An 18,430-nucleotide genomic window follows, 5' to 3' on the forward strand; every position below is an offset into this window, starting at 1 on the left:
CGGCCACGCGGCGCCGGGCTGCGGACACAGCCACCAGATGGGAGGGGATGGCGCGAAGCAAACGCTCCGCCACAGCCCCGTCTCCCCGCCGGCCGTTTGTACAGACAGCCGCCAAGTCGCGTTCTGGCGCGGAGGCGAGATGCGGAGGCGAGATGCGGATGCTGCGCTCGAGCTGGCGACTGAGGGGACCCAGCCTGCCTGGGCCTCCAAGGCTGAGGGGGCGGGGCCCGGCCCGCCCGCGGGCAGCCGGCCTCGAAGACCCAAACCCCGCTCCGGGCTCCCGTCCCGCCTCCGAGGCCGGCTGCCCCGCCACGGGCTGGGCTTCTCCGCCGCTCCCTGAGGGGCTGCGGGCCCGCCGAAGCCATGGCGGACACCGGCCTGAGCCCCCCGGGGCCGCGCCGCCGCCTCTGCGATGGGCCGCGCGCCACGAGGCGGGGCCGGGGGGGGGGCAGGGCGTGGCCTAATCGATTCCTTTCCCCCCCGTCAGGATGGGATGGGGGGGGGGGGGGGAGAAAAAAGGGAGCTGTGGCTATAAATAAACCGCGTTTCCTGATTGGCCGGGGGGAAAAATGGTCGCACCACGTGACTCTCCATCTAAAAATTCCAAGATGGCGGATCCCGTCACGGGCTGAGTCCGTTGGTGGCGCGCGCGCCGCGGTGTCCGCGCCGGGGCCATCGCCGCACAGCTTCACCGCCTCGTCCGCCGCCACCCAGGTCAGTACGCGGCGCCCCGCCGCCGCCGCCTCCCCCCGCCGCGCCGCGCCGCCCCCGCCGCTGCGCCCGGCTGGCCGCGGCGCGGCCCCTTTAAGGCCGCGCGCTTTTCTGCCCGCCGACTTTTAATTGCGGGGGAGCCTCCCCGGCCGCCGGGTTCTTAAAGGGATCGGCGGCGCGCGGCTGTTTTTCCGCTGTGCTCCGACCGTGAAGCGCGGAGGGTTCCGGAGGGGGAGGTGATGGGCGGCTCCCGGCGCCAATCGGATTCGCCCGTGCGGCAGTGGCGGGTGGATTTGAGCCGCTCGGCGGCTCCTGCCGCGCGCTGATTGGGCGGCGGGCTTGGCGGGGCGGGGCCTTCGCGCGCCAGCACTCGGCATGGGCGTAGCGGCGCGGTGGGCGTGGCGGGCGGCGCTCCCGCCTATTCGGCGCGCCGGGCCTCCCCGCCGCTCGCGTTTTTGTGAATGAGGCGGGTGGGGCCGGCGGTGCCGCAAGCCCCGCCCCCTCCCTCGCTGGCCCCGCCCCTCCCCGCCCCTCCCCTCCTGGGCAGTCACAGCCCCGCCCCCCCCCCCCCCCCCCCCCCCCCCCCCCCCCCCCCGGCGAGCAGCGCCGCCGCCGCCTCGGTGCTGCGCGGGGCTCGGCGGGGAGCGATGTGGGCAGCGGTGAGTTCCACGGGCGGCGGCCGGCCGAGGGCGTGGGCCAGAGGGCGGTGGGGCGGGGGCGCTAGCCAGTGCGGCGGGGCGGGCGCGGCGGCCCTGCGGCGGGGGCGACGCCCGCGGCGGGGCCCTGCGGCGCCGAGCGGGCCGCGGCCCGGGGTCGGTTCTTACCCGCCCCGGGAATAACGCGGGACTTGGGGAAAGTTTCTGTCGGGGCCGGCTCCGCCCGCGGCCCCGCCGGGCTCCCCGCCGGAACGCGCCTCACGCCGGGCCCGACGCCGCTTGCCGGGGCAGCGGCTCCCAGGCTGGGCCAAGGAGGTTGCCCCGGCCCCTGGGGCACCAACCCCCTCAAGAAAATCATTAAAAATGGCTAGGAGGAGAAAACAAGGGGTATTCTCCTCATCATCACCGCGCTTTTTGGAGGTCCTGAGGTAATGTTGGGTTGCAAGGGAAAATGACAGATCGAAGCCGAGGCAGGGCTCGGTCCTCAGCCACTGGCTGCGGCTTCTCCCCCCAAAATGCGTATTTTGGGGAGCTGGTGGTGAATAAAGCGCGTGTGCCGCTCTGAAATGTGAAGTGTTGGTTTGTGCAATGATAAATTAACAAAAAAAAAAGCTTATAATGCCTTCAGAGGATCACGAAGGGAAGTGTTGTTGAGCAGTTGTGTGTGGGTTTTGCTGCAGGAATTTATCAGGAAAGATGCTGTGCAATCCCTCGGCTCCTTAAATGTTATCTTTTGAGTGTTTGTGGCGTGGCGAACGCAGCATGACATCTTAAGCAAGCAAACGTATTTACATAACAATTATTTGACATTATAGCTCGGTGAGCGTACCATTTAAAGGGAAGTAAACCTGCCCTTTATTCAAAACACTTGCGTAATTGTTTTGTGCACGCATTTCATGATAGTGCAAGGTTTTTTTTTTGGTTGTTGTTTGCTTGTCAATAGCCTGCTTCGGAAGATTTGCATAAATTAGGCTTGTCACCGCAAACGCTTGTTTTCCAGCCATAAGAGCAGATTTCATGTTACAGGCTTGCCTGATATTCCAGACTGGATTACAGGTCTAAAAATATTACTAAGAAGTGGGATCTGTGTTGGAAAGGTGTGGGTGGATTCGGGATGTGAAAATCTCTTGTAAATCTGGGATGGGGCATGCAGCTCAGGCTGGTGGAGCTGGGTATAGGTGCTCTCGGGTGTTTTCCGTTTCTTCTCAACAGGGATATCCAGGCAGCTTTATTTCATGCTTATTTCCAGCAGCTGTATTTGAGACTGAAGAGATGGAGCAAGTATTATTTTGGCCCTCCGTGCTACAGTGAATTTCACCGTTGAGTGAATAATCTCCCTGCCAATGCATTTTGATTTACTGGTATTATGTACTGTCAATAAATGGGACTTGTGCTGTATTCGCTGCCGTCAAAGTGCTTTCGGTTGTTGCCAAAAGCTACCTGGAGTTAATTATCTGAATTGGACTTTTTTTAATGTCAACATTTTTAAAAGCTAAGGAGTTCTGAAGTTTATATAATAATCTGGTTCTTGGCAAGGTTTCTTTTTTTTTTTCTGTAATGTGGTCTGTCGCGGCACTGAGTTTTAATCGTTTCTGATGTTTCCACCACCGCTGTATGGAGTTTTCAGCCTAAAAGCTGCTGTTGTCACTTCGCACCCTCTCTGAAAGAGTTAAGAGGGCATTGAATTAAGAAAGCTGAGTTGCTTGTATACAAATATACAGCAATTACAAGGCAACAAAGTTATTGCAGAATCCTATTGTAACCACGGCAACGTGTTCACTCAATTACATTTGGAAATGTAAAATGCCACCCAGTTAGAAGGAGTAAGTTTTAGCAACTGCAGATTTTCTGTGTAAAGCAAAATGTGTAAGTCATGGCTTTCCAGGATTATATACTTTTCTTCATATTTAGATGGCATGTTATAGCATGCGCATCTGACAGATTTCTGTTGCTGATATTAAGCTGTGCCCTTGGTTGTCTGAACTTAGGGGAAAAAAAATCCAAAAATCTTTAAATCTTTAAAATTTAACTTTGCCATCCTATAATTTCTTTAGTTCTGCTTCAGGACCTGGCTTTAGAAAGTGGACAGATCAGAAAATGCATGAAATGCATTTTGAAAATTACCTCAGAATACCAGAGGAATTTGTCATTTACTTAATGGGATGAAGGCATGAAAGAAAAGCATATGTACAGCATGAAAGCTTTTATTCCTTTGGGAGGAAATGTTTGTTGAGCAGTCTGTGTTTGTGTAGTGCAATCTCTAACAGACTCTCCTGAAGCAGAAGAAAACTGGCAGGCATGAACTACTGAACTTGTGGTCAGCACCAAGAGAAAGCAGTGAAGTTCTTGAGAAGTCCAGGGAGCGAGTGTCCATCAGCCCCAGGTTAGGAGATAGCAGGTTCAGGACACCAAGGTCCTGATGCGCGATGCAGATGAACTCCTTAGTGGAAGTTAGTTTGATGGTGACTTGCTAGCAAAAAGAATAAAACAGAAAAAGTAGTTTCTTGCGTATGTTAATCTTTGTATTGGTCAAGATGCAACTTTCTGCTTTGCTATGCAGAAATGCCATTAATGGGCAGCATCCCATTAATGCAGAAAAGGGAAAATCAACAATGCACTTAAAATGAGGGGTTTTTTTAACTAGGAGTGGTGTGTTTATAGACACCTGCAGATTGATGAACTTCCGAACTTCTGAAGAAATTACCTAGTAACAGGAGCTGATAAGAGATAGTTAAGTGGATGCAGATTGCAGTGGGGTGTCTTGAAGAAATGCATTTTGGCCAGATCTTCGAGGGCTTGAACTCCAGGCTGCCTCCTGAACTCTTGGAGTATCTGGATTGGAAAAGGTTTGCAGGTCCCATGGACCTGTGTTAGATTACGGGTGGTTTTGGAAGGAAGCTCTGTCCAACCTGTCATGTCTTTCTGCTTTCACCATGAGCAGATAGTTTGCTTGCCACATGGCTTGCACATCCCTCAAAAGCAGCAGCTTTGGCAAGTGTGGCTTTCTGCTCCCATGGTGAGTGCTTGTTTTTCTCTTTGCCTTTTACTATGGGCAGATGTGGAAGCACAGGAGCTGGCTGTTTATAGACTGCTGGAAAGGTGGAGTTGATCTCAGTCTTCAACCCTAAATCACATGTCGAACTGCAAGGGCGAGGAGTAGGACATGATAAAAAATAAAGGTTAAAATTGAGCAGGAGTCCATAGTTTTAGATTAGATTGCCCTCTTAATCTCTCTTTGAAATGGCTTTGTGCTTTCTGGGGAATAGAGTTTTTAAAGCTGTATTAAGGTGTATCTGTGACTCAGAAACTTGGTGCAATGCCTGAAACTTGCCCTCTAGGATCATTTGGAGGTTTCAGATCTGAGAAAGCTACAGACTATATACATGAATGTGCCCAAACACATTGAAAATGAAGCGTTGAGACAAAAACTTGCCACCAAATACATAGTATGTGATAGAGTCAAATATTCTAGGCCAAATTTCTTTCATCTTCCAGAGCTGAGAATGGGCAAGAGCTTTTACAATGAATTGCTCACAAATGTGTTTATCAAATGACTTTTGCTAAAAGGAGTTAGTATGTTGCGTCTCTTAAAACTTGTTGCGCAGCCTTACCTTAAGGAGGGCAAACTGACAATTTAATGTGAGGTGTTTATGTTCTTCAATATTGGGCATGCTCCACTGAAAGACTACTGTCTTCATTTTTGGCACTTTTGGTTGCTTGAAGCGTTCCTCTAATGCTTGTATGCCATGCCATACCTTTGTAAGGTCTCAGTAACTAGTTGTCCTTGTATTTTCTCAAGGGTAGCATGCGGCTGTCTGGGTTAAGTGGCATAAGTGTGTGCTAAGGTGATGTTCTCTTCAGGGTTTGAAAACCTGAATGCTCACTGCCCAGCTGTGCCAGCTTAATCTTGGGGTTAAAATGTTTCTTTGGTGACCTCTTCCAGTTAAAGAAGTGATTGTGTTACACTCCTTAGCATTGTGTGTATTTGTATTTAGCAGAAAAAGATACTCCTTGGCATTGTGCGTGTGTATATATATGTATAATACAAAATCCCAAACCCTTGGGACCATATTTTTACTTGTCTTGCATCTATGGTTGAGTACACACGATAATATTACCAGAATAGTTTATTTGCTGAATAGGATCTGTTGCTAGCCAGTTCAAACAGCAAAGCTTGTCACAAACCACAAAGAAATATTAATTGAACATGTTATTTGGACACTGGTAACGGCATTCATTAAATATTTGCCAAGTATTCTTAACTCTTCATGCTGGCTTCTTTGGTGGTGTCATTTTCTACTTCATTGCTCTTCCAGTTTACCTTTAGCTTGTTTCCAGTTATCCCATTGTTTTTCTGTGATCTTTTTCAATCCTGCTACCCAGTCTACAAGGCCAGCCATTGGGTTTAAATTTTATCAGACTCCTGCTGGAATCATTTGAGTTTGTGCTTTTGTAAAAGCATGGGTTACTGGACAGTGAAGCTGACAGGATGTGTCTTGTCACTGAATTCAAAATTGCTTTTCAGTTTTGAGTCCACCTCCCTAATAGATAGCTTCTGTTTTCATTTACCTTTGCTTCCAGGTTCCCCAGGTCCAAGCATACCAAAGCAATGAAAGGAACCTGGTTCTCCTCAGCTTGCTTGCTGATCTCAGAGGTCTGGGTAGGGGCAGGGGGGAAACCCATGAACATATGTGGTTTTGCCTCAAATTTTCTGCTGTTTCTCAGCTTAAACACGCTAAGGCTGTCTGCTTTAATAACTAGAAACGTGGCAATATTGTTACCTAGTAAAAGGGATAAATAGTCTTCTAAAAAATTAAAGTAAAAGCTGTGCGTGGTGGGGGAGGAAATGCATCTTAGCATTCTGATGCGATTTAGATTGTCTCTTACATATATTGTCTCTATATTCGAGTCCTTGGATGAGGGAACTCCTCAGACCACTCTAGTAATTAATGCCACTTGCATTTTGATTGTGTTATGCAGAAAACTGAAGTGGGCCAGGTTTACTTTATCCTGCAGTGGACCATGTTGATAAGGCAATATGTAACAGATGATTCATGAAGTGATGCTTGTCATTGCCAGGACTGCTTGAATAGCAAGCAGATTTTGGGCAATGCTTCTTCACTGGAAGGACTTGGGCAATTTAAACTGAGGGGAGGAGAAGAGACAAATATTTCTGGCCATGTTAAAGGAGCTGCCTCCCAAAATTTAAAAGAAGTTGGGGGGGAGGGGAAATGGGTAAAAGAAGGGATGTAGAGCAGCAGGAAAGCACACAGAGGTTGCATAATGATGTTGAAAAGGGAAACAATTAGGAAAGGGCTGTGAAATCTCTTGGAAAACTTCTGTGGTTTTCCCTTTGCAAGGAATTACAGCTTGGCCTTCCTCTATAAAAATTCGGTCTTTTTTTCATGGCATTCATTACTAGACACATCTTGATCAACTTCATTTTTTTTTTCCTTCATGTCTTCCTACTGGATATTACCTCAGAAAAGTTTTATTAAAATCTGCTTCAAACTGCCATCTACTAGTGCAGAGGAATGTGTGTTGACTTGCGGTCGCGGGCCCACTTAGCCGTCTGCCCTCATCAAATGATTGAACCTTTGTTCCTCATACAAGAAGTATTTAAAAACCAAGAAGTTGCAATTTGAAATTGGATCTTGGGCTAATAAGAAACCTCTTTCTAGTTTGGTCAAGATTCAGTTTTGTTAATGTTTTGTTAATGTTTTTTTTTTTTTAACCCTAAGAGCCCTGCGGGACAGCCATTTAGTTTGATTGAGGACTAGAAAGAAGCCAGAGAGGTGCTGGGAGGAGCTAGAGCCTGAAGGTGATGTGTGCAGCTAATGTGGCTTATCCAAGGTCAGAGGAAGGAAGAGCTCCTGTCTTTGGGCATCATTACAATAGTTTGGACAAATCCATAGGATATGACAAAGTGTTGCTGTGGCAGCGTGTTGCCCATGAGGTGATGATGTCTAGGAAAACATTCGGCAAGTTTTTCAGCTGTCTGTGTTGCAGATGTGACTTGCTGAAATGGCAGATTGAAGACCCTGCCGTGGATACAATCTGGCTGTCACGTCTGGGTTTGTTGCTCTGTTCACTCTCTTGTTTTCTTTCAAGTTTGATCTCCTGTAGGCCTTTCCTGGGTATTTGCATCTGTACATTTTATAACAAGCCAGTAAGCTGTTGGATTAAGAATTGTAAGGCTTTTGTTTTTTGCAATCATAGGATAAAATAATGTATAGGAGATTAACATCTCAGATTGGGCGCTAGCAGCATGGCAATGTATTGTTTTAAATGACCTTTATAAGCATGTCACTCATTCTGGTGAACACTGACATCCAATTGAATTAACTCCATTTATCTTTTATGAGTCGTGAAGAATTTTGATATTTCACATGTAGGAAATAATTCACTTTATTAATTTTTCTGAAGAACTGGTGCTTTAATGAGGTGTCTGTCAGTAAGACTTAATTACTGTTAAATTCTGTGAACATTAGTGTACTGTGACTTGTTCTATGTAAAATCAAATTTCATTTGTCAAATGCGCACGATAGCATTAGTTTGCTGATATAATTTGCATTAACTTAAATTTGAGACATAGCAGTTATTCACAACCGGCCTGTCACTAGTAACTGGTGTGTAAGATTTTGCAGGGTGTTGTACTTGCCTGAATTGGTGCTGCTTTGTCCTCTCTGCGATTGTGTGTGAGGACACTGGTAGGAAGGTGTAGCATCACAGCTGCATCCGCACTAATGTCTTTGAGCATTTCATGTTGAATAAGCAGTTATTCAAATTTGCTCTTCAGGATTAACAGTAGATGAGCACATTACTCTGTTCCCCTTTCCCCCAGTGTTTTCCAAGTTGTCTTCCCGTTTGAGTTTTTGTTTTACTTCAGTGAAAACCTGTAACTTTCACAGTTATCTCTAGTCAGTTAACATACTTCTACTGTGTTGCATTTTCCTAATATGCTAATAGGAAAAGCTTATGTTATGTTTGCTCGGTAGGAAAATGTTCAAGTTAGTTCTGGTGTTGTGCTGACAAAAGTTTCTGTCTCGTGTGCATTGCTCCAAGAAAAGGATCCAAAATGTAAGCCTGGAACAATGAATTAATTCTGTTGTATTCTGTTCCCAACAAGTATTAAGAAAGGGAGTATTGTATTAGGAAAGTTAGTTTTCCCAATGGGAGCCATAGTTATCTAGTTTTTGTTAGTGTTTGTTCCGGATTCTGTTAAAATCCCGAATACAGGTAATTCTTGTGATGAGCAAAAAACTGGCCTGCCACAGGTTCATATAAAACGTTGAGCTTTAAGATTTGCTGTTCTGCTCAAATAATGTGCATGGAAGCGAAGTGTTAAATCAAGTGAAGAAAAGTTGCATCATTAACCCTTTTAAAATGCTGAGGATTCTGAAAAAAGGGATAGTCTGTGAGTTTTAACCTTGAGAGCTTGGTAGCTCAGAGAAGGGTGCGATTGTGGCGGCAAGAAGGGGAAAGTCTCCACTCTGGAAATGCAGTTCTATTGGGGCAGGTATTTGTGAATATTGGCTAATTTGGAAGAGGTAGGATGAGATGGAAGATGGGCTATTGGCCTTGACTTTGAATGCAGTGGCTCAAATTGCAAACAACTAAGAATGTAAAGGTTATCTTAATTCCCAAGGACGAGTGGAAAGAGAAGACCTGTGGTGCAGTCAGGCAAGAGGGGTACTAGAAGGAGAATTTGTAGGTAAAACTGAGCTTTCCTGCAGGCTGGATTGTATTTTAGAGCACTGCATAGGTGGAACTGGTTTCTTCAAACATAAACAGAGTTGCTTCTCCAGCCATCACAGACTTTAAAAAAAGTTGCTGTACCTAGTGCTTTGGCTGACTTTGGAGGGGACTTCTCCAAGTCATGGTATGAACAAGGTAGCAGGACTCTGAAACAGAGGTTGGACTCTTGCAGCGCAGCAGGATGTACACCCTGCTGAGAAGCCTGCCTTGTTTCTTTAGACAGTTGGGGAAAAAGGGAACACAGGCATCTTTCTGGAATATCTCAGAAGATACCGGGTCATGTTTCTTGTGGAGGTCTTGTTGGAGATGAATGATGGCACCTTTTATAAAACTGGAGAGGGCAAGAAAGCAGTAAGGTGCAGTTTCCTGCTGCCTTCCCAGGGAGACAGTGTAGTTTCTGAGTGTGGTTTGTGCTGCTGTAGCATCTTCAGGGGCAGTGAAAGAAATGGCTCCCTATGACGCTAGCAGGATCTTTGTTGGGTTGGTGCTAAGCATAGCCCTTTCCTGCTCCATGTGCAAAGCAGAAAGCCTGGTCTGTTGTTGTTGTTTTCTGCTGTTAGCCAACAAACCAATCCCTGGATTTCTGTAAACTTCACCTCTGCTGTAGGTGGCGATTACTGTCACAAATTAACTGAAGTTCTCCAAGTTTAGTTCTGTTGCTGCTGCTCTTACTCAGTGGCAGTGTGATGAAGCAAGGCCCAGATGTGTTTGGTAGTGAGTACGCTCAAGACTTTGTGTATTGTCTTCATTCTGTGCTGATGAGGAAGGGAAAGCAAGATGAAGAGGCCACATGCAGTCAGGTATGTTTGAATCTAGTCTTAGATACCCTGCTGAGTAACCGATCCTTCCAGTGGACTGGAACAGAAATTGGCTACCGTGATCTGCATTTGCATTTTGGTTTTTCCTCACCTACTTGGTGTAAATGAGCCTCCTAAAATAAATTATTTTCCATATGGATTCTGTTGTGCACTTTTCCTACCCAAGACTGCTTTTCTGTTTGAATCTAATGGCAATGCTTTGGTTGGGAGAAAATTTTATTTACTCATTTATTTTCCCCAACTCTTACCTGCTGTCAGATCCTGGTAGAGGCTGAAGGATGCATCTGAGTGAAGACTGCCTCTTACGGGATTTTTAGCCTGGAAGCATGATCAAAGGAGGAGGGAGAGGACTAGAAGTGAACAGCAGGGTATTTATTCTGATTGCACATGGCAGGTATCAAATTCTTCGTTGGGGGCTGTACTTGCCTATCTTTCTATTGGGCTTTTCTTTATCCCTGTATGGAAGTCAGTGCTATGCACTGCACGGAAGACAGGCTGCTGCCTCATCTGCTCCCAGTGCCTTGAATGGAGCATTTGATGATGGGCTTAATCATAATTGTGGATGAAATCTTAGCATTTCAAAAAAAACTTCTTGCTTGAAGCTCCGCAAAAACTATGAATTTGTGAGAGAGAACGGTAATCTGAGTTTTTACATTATAAATTATGAAACCTAGCATAATGCAGAAGGGCTAGATACTTCTGGATCAGTAGACAAAAAGGCTTATGTTGATGTACGTGTTGATGTGATTTCAGGGCAAAGCGTAGCTCTGTTATTGGCTACAGTATAGCTTGAAGAAGATAGTCTTGTAAGTTGAAATCTTGTTCATAAGCACATACTGTGAATCGTTGAAAATAGAAACGACTTTTACTATGCAATTTTATGAGCAATCCATGCTGGTTTTGGGTGGATTTATATACAGATTACATGGTCTTGTTCACCTCTGTGGCTGTATGTGGATATCTTCTGCTGATGTTTCCGGTACTAGGTTATGCTTTGTAAACAGAAACAGGTGGTGGTGGTACCTAATGAATCTGATTCTTGTGTGTGGTTCATGGCACTGCAAGTGTAAAGATAGCTGGTGTTCTTTTTGGGGGGAGGGGGGTCAAATCATTCTCAGTGCAGAAAGCTTGCACACACATGAAAAAACAAAGCACGATCCATTCTTTTGATGGAGAAGTGAATGGTATGAATCCTTTTTGGGCAATATTGGGCTGACCTTTGTGAACTGGCTGGTAGCCTGGGGGCAGTGGTGTGGGGTAGTTGGGAGAGCGCTGCAGTGAGTGCCCAGGGGTTGACAGTGGTACTGGATGGCAGACATGTAGCTACTACCTATTTTCTATGACCATCAGACTAAAGTGTCCTTATGTCAATTATTGACTGTATTAGAAATCTCAGCTGAATTCAGTTTGGCACTGAAAGTGTGCTGCTTCTGGTCTTTGCTATAAAAATGCTGGTCTAAAAATAAACTGATGTACAGGGATGTTAAAAGCAGGGGAGCAAATGAAGAACTTGTGCACAGAACATAAGGCAGAGCGTTTGACTGATTGTGGAGACGGTATCACAGAGTAATGCTGACCATGGCGTGAGTGAGGTCAAGGCAGGAAAGTTTTGCACAAGGTAATAATTCCATTGTAAGAGGAGAAGGAAGTAAGAAAACTGAGACTCTGAGATAGACATCGAACTCTTCCGTAAGCCTACTGGCGGCCAGACTGCCGCACTTCAAAGGGTATGTGCCATAAAAGCCCAAAGAGCAGTTGGGTGAGGAATATTACACTCCAGAATTTCATACCTGGAGTGTAACAGCTAAACCAGGCTGTCCTTGTGCAGGTCCTGTTAGAAATTGCAGTTAGGACTGCACAGACAGTATAAAAAAAAAAAAAAAATTCCATTCCTGTTTAATTAGGTATTTACCTCATTTAAAATCGCAGATAACCCAAGCAACTTGAGACACGGTTGTCTAATGCTAGAAATGAGAGCATCTTCTTTGCATGGGGCTTATCACTCCTCCTCATGAGAAGGATATCCAGTTATTGTATACTTTCAATTCCTAGGTCTTCCCAAGTGCCATTATGAATGACATTCCCCACATTCTTTCCTTTGCTGGAAGGAGCTGATCAAGCCAGGCGGTTGAGAGGCAGGCTGGAAGCTGAGAGGTAGCCTAACAAACTAGAGCCTGAGCTTTCTCTTTCCTCTTCAAAGAGTATTCCCAGTGTGGTACCCCCTCAGTCCGAGGAGTTTGATATGGACATCTGATCCTCCTTGCTGCCTTTTTGCCCCAGTAAGAAAAATCTTCAATGTCTACATTCACTAGAGCAACTTTTAAGAGGAACAAGTTAGACTATATTTAAATAAAAGAAAAAAAAAAGGCAGCATATTCTTGGCAATAATTTAGACTTTTGCTGTAAACTGTCTACATTCCCTGGGGGATGAGGTCTCCTTTTGTGAAAATCTGTTCCGGATTCAGTATGTTTGACAATTTCTCTGTATGACTACCTTCGGTTTTTCGTTTTGGTGGTGTAAATGAGCAGACTAATGTGTGTGCCTCCAAGTACTCAGATTTACAAAAAAAAAAAAAAAAATCAAAATAACCTCTTAAGTATGCTGGGGACTGATGAGGCTTGCATTCCTAGTGTTGCAACACAAGGTGTTCTCTGTTCTAGACTGTAAATATTTATCTCTTGTCAAAGCAGAGCAGTTACTATTGGGAACTGATCTGGCATGCGAAAAGGTTTTCCTTAAGGAATTTGTTGCCTTTTATTTACAGTGTTATCATATATTTAAGTTCCAGGGCCTCAGTGTATAGCTCTGAGGCTCGTTCTTAACACTGGCAATGAAAATCTAAATTATCTCAGCCTCTGAATACAGATAACTGAATTCTGAGCATATGCTGTAGCCAACCAACAAGTGTGGGTGTGAAATTCAAGCAAACATAGGAGAAGATACTAATGTTTTCCTGCAGCTGCAGGACTACTAAATGAGGAAGACTGCAAGCCATGTCACCGGGTGCTTTCTGGGCAGTAGGGAATTAGCTTCCAGTGCAGTGCTTGGGGTGACTGTGATGGAACGAGCACGTATTGAGCACAGATGTTTCACGGTCTGGTGTTTTGCAATCGCTTGTCTCTTCCCCTCCTCTTTGTGTGGCTCTTCTCTCCTAGAGCAGGCCCTCACGAACCCTTTCCGTGTTTCCATTTAGCCTCCCTGTCAGCAAACATGCTTTGTCATAACTTTTCTTCAGGATCTTCAGTGCTGTGAGTTTTGCTGAGCTATCTGTTATGTTTACCACAGGTATGGAGAGATGTAGAGATGGTTTCCTGCAAGTGGCAATACCTGAATCCTCACTGCTGGCTACAGGTCATGCTTTTGAAAAGTTGTAGGTTGCTTTAATCTCTCTGCAGTGGCTTACATTTCTCGGTAAATTGTTTCTGTTGTATTGTGCCATATGTGGTAGGCTTATTCAGCCTGGAAAGGTCTGTTTTTTTGTTTTTTTTTTTTTAATCTTCCTAGCTTCTGTATGTACTTATTTTTTGATGCTGGCAATTGCTGAAGTTCTCCGTGCTCGTTAGGTAGCTGACTTCCCCGTGTACTTTGTCTCAGAAGAGAAGCCAAGGACTGTCAAGTAGTTGGAGTACTTTTTTTTCCTCTTTTAGGAAACAGGCTCATTGAATGAAATGTTACTGAAGCTGAGTTCAGCCCCTGCCATAGTAGGGAAGAGCTGCTTTCACTCTTGCTTATAAATGTGCAAAATGCATGTCTCGGGCTATATCCAAAACTGGCCTTTGAGCTTGTGTCTCTGGTTCAGAGGTGGCAGGCAGAGAAAATAAAGTGAAAATAAAAAGAAATGCTTTCTTTGGCTCTGGTGTTTTCATATGTATATATTTCACATATATATTTTTCATATATATAAAAATAAATCATTTATGTATTTCATATTTTTATTTATATTTCTGCTTGGTGTGTCTCTCAGAACTTCAAGGACAACAGATGGATGTCCAAGTATTGCCTTTTTGAAACAGCTCTCCTGAGTTTATCATCTGCTATCAAGTCACATAAACTTCAGTTCTTGCTCTGTAATATCTGTCTTCAGGGATGCATGGTCAATACAGCCTTTATTTTCTCCTCTCTCTGAAATCTCGTGTGAAACTTGCTGTTTGTGGCTTCGGGGCAACAAGCTCTTTCCTGGTAAGGGTTTGTAACTGGTAATTGATGCAGCTTTGTCAGGGTGGTTTACAGCTTTATGTAGAGTCTTTTTTATAGTACTTCCAAATTAGAGTACTAAAAGGTAAATGTCCAAAGTGATTCATAAATACTGTGATATTCAAAGCAGAGGCATTATTTGAATAGAAACCTTTGTTCAGTGTTCCCTTGAATGAGAAGTAGGGCTGTCTTGGTCAAAGGGAACTGTTCTGTATAGTTCTGTGCTGGACTTGGTCCCTCTTGCTTTAATGCAGTATATTTTACAAGAATTGTTGTTTTTGAATGTTACTGGCTTCTTGCACTCTTGGTAGAAATGGCTGCCTATTTGCATATTTACTGGCTTCTGTGCATCTAGATATGTCAGCAGCCTCTGCTCCTTTTCACTCGATCTTATCTCCCCATTCCTTTTCAGGAAAAAATTCTTACAATCTCCTTCCCCCCGCCCTAGCCTTGGAGTGTGCTTTGCATGCAGAGTGTTTTGAGGTAACAGGAAGTCATGTTTGCTTTGCAGTGGCTGTGTACTGTTGCTTGAATTTAAAACTGGTGCTGAAATGTAAATTTTCAGAGACCACTAAAATCCAAAGGAGTTAGTTATTTGTCTTTTGTAGTGCACCGTAGCTAGCTTTGCGTTTTCACTCACTTCCTACAGAAAGGGGTCGCAGTGTTAGGTAGCGGTGGTTGCTGGTGTTGGTGATGAGACCATTTTTTTTTTTCCTCTGGAATAATGTAACTTATTAATCATTATGTTCATGGTAATACAAGATACATCGAGATTAACATTTAAAAACAACAAAACCAAAGATTTTGAAAGTATCTTGTATTCCTTCCTGTTCATTTATTTTAGAGTATTCCAGGTAGCAGGTGATAAAGCGAAAGGAGATTCTGCACAGCAGAGCTTTGGTGGCTAGTGGCAGCTCATCTTGAAAGCTGAGCAATTCCTCCGGGTATGGTAGCTGAAACTGTTAACGTGAAGGTTTCAGGAGGATATTTAGGAGCATGCAAAGGTGCAAAACCCAGAAGAGTGAATAAAAGACCCTGAAGTTTGGGCTATGGTGTTTTAAAACTGGAGAGAGAAGGCTGAAGAGGGACAAAACCAGGTTTAAATTACTTTGCTTGATTCCTACCCTGAAAGAGGAATGTCTTACAGGGAAGAATGTTGTGTCTATGCTGTTTAGTGTGTAAAGCCATAAACAGCAGTATAAATTTTAATCTAGATCACAGAAAGTTAACAGCATGTGAATCCTTGCATATCTAAGCTAGGGCTGTAAGGCTTCCTTGAGGATACTGAGTTGAAGTCTGTCTTTTTAACTGGTGACTGACAGTGTTTTAAAACCTACCTTAAAAAAAACCCATGGCAGATACTGTATCAGTCCTTGAAATATGTCCCAGTTTTTGTGGCTTTACAATCCAGTTTTCTTACTTCAAGGAACAATTCCAATTTGTCTTGCTGTGTTCGTGTTGTGCAAACAGACAAAATGGGCTATATAAAATGTGGTGTAAATCGTGAAGTAAATGGAGCTCTTCCTTCACTCTGAGTTAAATAACAGCCCTGGTGTTGGAAGCAACACCTGGTAAGTAAACTCTCAAAAGTTTGATGGCCTCTGTCTCTCTACAGGTAACCTGCAAGTACTACTTTAAAAGGTTTTGTCCTTTTTTGCTTTGGTGTTATAAAACAAATAAATAAAAACCAAGCCCAAACCCCCTCAAGTATGAGTAATATCAGTTGTTCCTTCCTTGCTTTTCTTGCTTGTCAGCTGCAAGCTTGAAATATTTGACCGAAGATTCTAGTTTTTATTAAAGGGTGATGTTGGTCATTAAAAATTTAACCCTGCTTAGAGGGGTACAACACAGGCATTTACATTTTTCTGGTGATTGAGTTAATTTTCTATGCTGGCCGTGTTTGGGGCTCGAGACTGTGACTTGTAATTTAAAAATGGAGCAAGTGGAAGACCTGGAACCCCTGTGAATATAAAGGCATACATTTACTTTAACTTCCCACGGGGATTGCTGCCCATTCGGTTATTAGCAGACTTGTGCTTGAAGTCTCAGCAGCTTTGGCAGATGAGCCAGGGACTGAGTAGTGTGCCCAGGACTGCCCTGTGTCCCTGGAGATGATCCCACATGCTTCAGGCACCACCCGTCAGTGGCAGTGGTCCGTGGGGAGCTGGCAGTGCTGCCCGCTGTGCATTCCCTGTCTGATAAACCTCAGCCTGAAAGTAGCATGTTTTAGCAAAGGTGGTTTTTCCAAAAGGAAAAAAATCACTGCTAACTAACATGTCACGTATCATTTAAAGAAGAAAATTCTAGCTACCGTTTAAAGATTTTTACATGGCAAAAATAAATGTTGACTTAACTGATGGAGTACTAAAAGCTATCTGAATTTCAGTGTTTGACTGCCAGCTCTGTCATGCTTTTACAGGTGTATGTCAGCATCACTTTTCATATGCTGATGATGAGAGGAGAAAAGGTTTTCCCAACAAATTAAAAAAAAAAAAGTTATATTGCACTTTAAAGGCAACGTATTTTTTTCTTTTCAATGCAGTATGCTTTATGCTCATATATAAAATTTGTGTTTAGGTGATGCCCTGGTTAAGATCCTTTGAGTAAGAAGATACACAAATACATAATGCACTACAAGTTATAAACTGTAACGCATCTTTGTCGGCTGTAGGAAGAGAGGCATGTTAAAAGAAGAAATGGAAGAGTGACACCACAAGTTCATTAGGACTAGGGTCTGGATTACTGCATTGCTGTGGGAAGTGCAGTGTTTTGGTAACAGTGTTAGCATTTAGTGTAAGACAGAAGTAATAAAACATACAGAAATGTAAACTTTGGATCCCATGATGCTAGCTTTTGTGGGTGAGGGTGTGCTGTTATCTGATCTGGGCAATAGCCAGAGTTGAGGGTGCTTACATGAGGTCTGCACGCTTTCCTGCAGTGTATATTGGCAAGCACAGCCCTGTTTCTGTGGGGCAGACTCATGGGAGATGGAGTTTAGGAGCAAAAGGGGATATGTGTGTGTGAATGGTGGTAGCTGGTAGTCGGTTCCAGCCAGTGACATAATACGTCTGCATTAATAGGTGTTTTTTGCAGGGGGTGTGTGTCATCTAGATTTGAAAAATGGCATCAGTGTTGTCCTCAAACAAAATAGCTTTTTGAAGGTTGACAATGAGTGTTTAAGCCACTTAACTGGGGTGTGAAGAAGTGTAATAGAGAGCTGAGCTAAGTGGTTCTTCCCGGAGAGTGTGGCTGGGCGAGGCTCGGTGAGCAGGCATGGGTGCGTAGAGGGACTCTTCTGTCTGGAAGGGAGGTGAGCTCGTGTGCTGGGTTACGGGGAGATGGAGGTGGTGTGGAGCAGGGCTGAGATCTTCAGGGGGAGAGCCAGTCCAGCCTCTGAAGCAGTGGGAGAGTCCAGGGGGAAGTTTGCATCAGTTGTGTGAATTTTAACTGATTTTAGTCTGTGCTGTTAGCATGGTAATATTTGTTTTTTTCTTTTTTCTTCCGTGTGCCAAAAAAATTTAGGTAGTCCATGTTGCAGATTAAAATGCACAAACTGTTGTAATATCTCTCTGTCTGTGTCACTATTTTGCAGCAAACAGCAGAGGGCTAAATGTCCACTTGAAAATGATGCAACTTGTTTGTGGAGACCTTGAGGCATGTTTCCTTCCAAGAGCATGACAAAGGTCAGAACTTAAAAAGCACGGTGATAGTAGGTGGGAATGGCAGCGCGGTTAACATCGTGCAGTGAGCACTGAGTATTTGAGAACATGCATAATTAAGCTTCTGGTTAAACTTAATGCTGGTCAAAACTAGCATTGCAATGTAGTCACTTCCAAAAGAAACTCGGGGAAATGTTTTACTAGACAAAAGAATTGCAGGAGTTAATGTGCTTTGGTTACTTTAGTGTTCAGACTAAATTATTTTCTCTTGGTAATCAGATAGCATTCAATTAAAAAAAAAAAGAAAAGAACTAGACTAACCTTAAACAATGTTTGTTCTTTAAAAAAAGTCAATATTCTTTTTCCAAGTTAATGAAGTAATTAACATTGATTGATGACACATGTACTCAGCTATTTTATGGTGGTAGACCAGATGGGTTAGGCACAGCTAGTGACCAGTAATTTTGATTCTTTGTCAGAAGGAACAAGAAGTTCAGAAGTGGGCTGTAACAGCTGAAGTACATGAATAGAAAAGGTAGATATTTTTCTCTCTGCCTTTCCCTACCTATATATGAGGATTTGAAAAACAACCCCAGGTAAAGAATTGTGGGTTGTTCATTTTTAGCAGCTGAG

The 18,430-nt window shown here is 44.3% G+C and overlaps 1 protein-coding gene across 7 annotated transcripts in view; it reads left to right on the top strand.

Annotated features, from left to right (window-relative positions):
* The first annotated feature begins 590 nt into the window (after nt 1-590).
* The window catches only part of HDAC4 (histone deacetylase 4), a 264,132-nt gene continuing 246,292 nt past the window's right edge, over nt 591-18,430 (top strand). For 5 of the 7 annotated variants that reach the window (XM_076341997.1, XM_076342001.1, XM_076342000.1 and 2 more), the window contains exon 1: nt 591-714. The gene's annotated coding sequence lies outside the window, so the exon portion shown is untranslated. Of the gene's footprint in view, nt 715-1,306; nt 1,371-1,757; nt 1,796-18,430 lie in introns of those variants that run through there. The other 2 variants (XM_076341998.1, XM_076341999.1) reach the window with 2 other exon arrangements.

This window comes from Aptenodytes patagonicus, chromosome 6, assembly GCF_965638725.1.
Source record: "Aptenodytes patagonicus chromosome 6, bAptPat1.pri.cur, whole genome shotgun sequence".
Taxonomy (NCBI): Eukaryota; Metazoa; Chordata; class Aves; order Sphenisciformes; family Spheniscidae; genus Aptenodytes; species Aptenodytes patagonicus.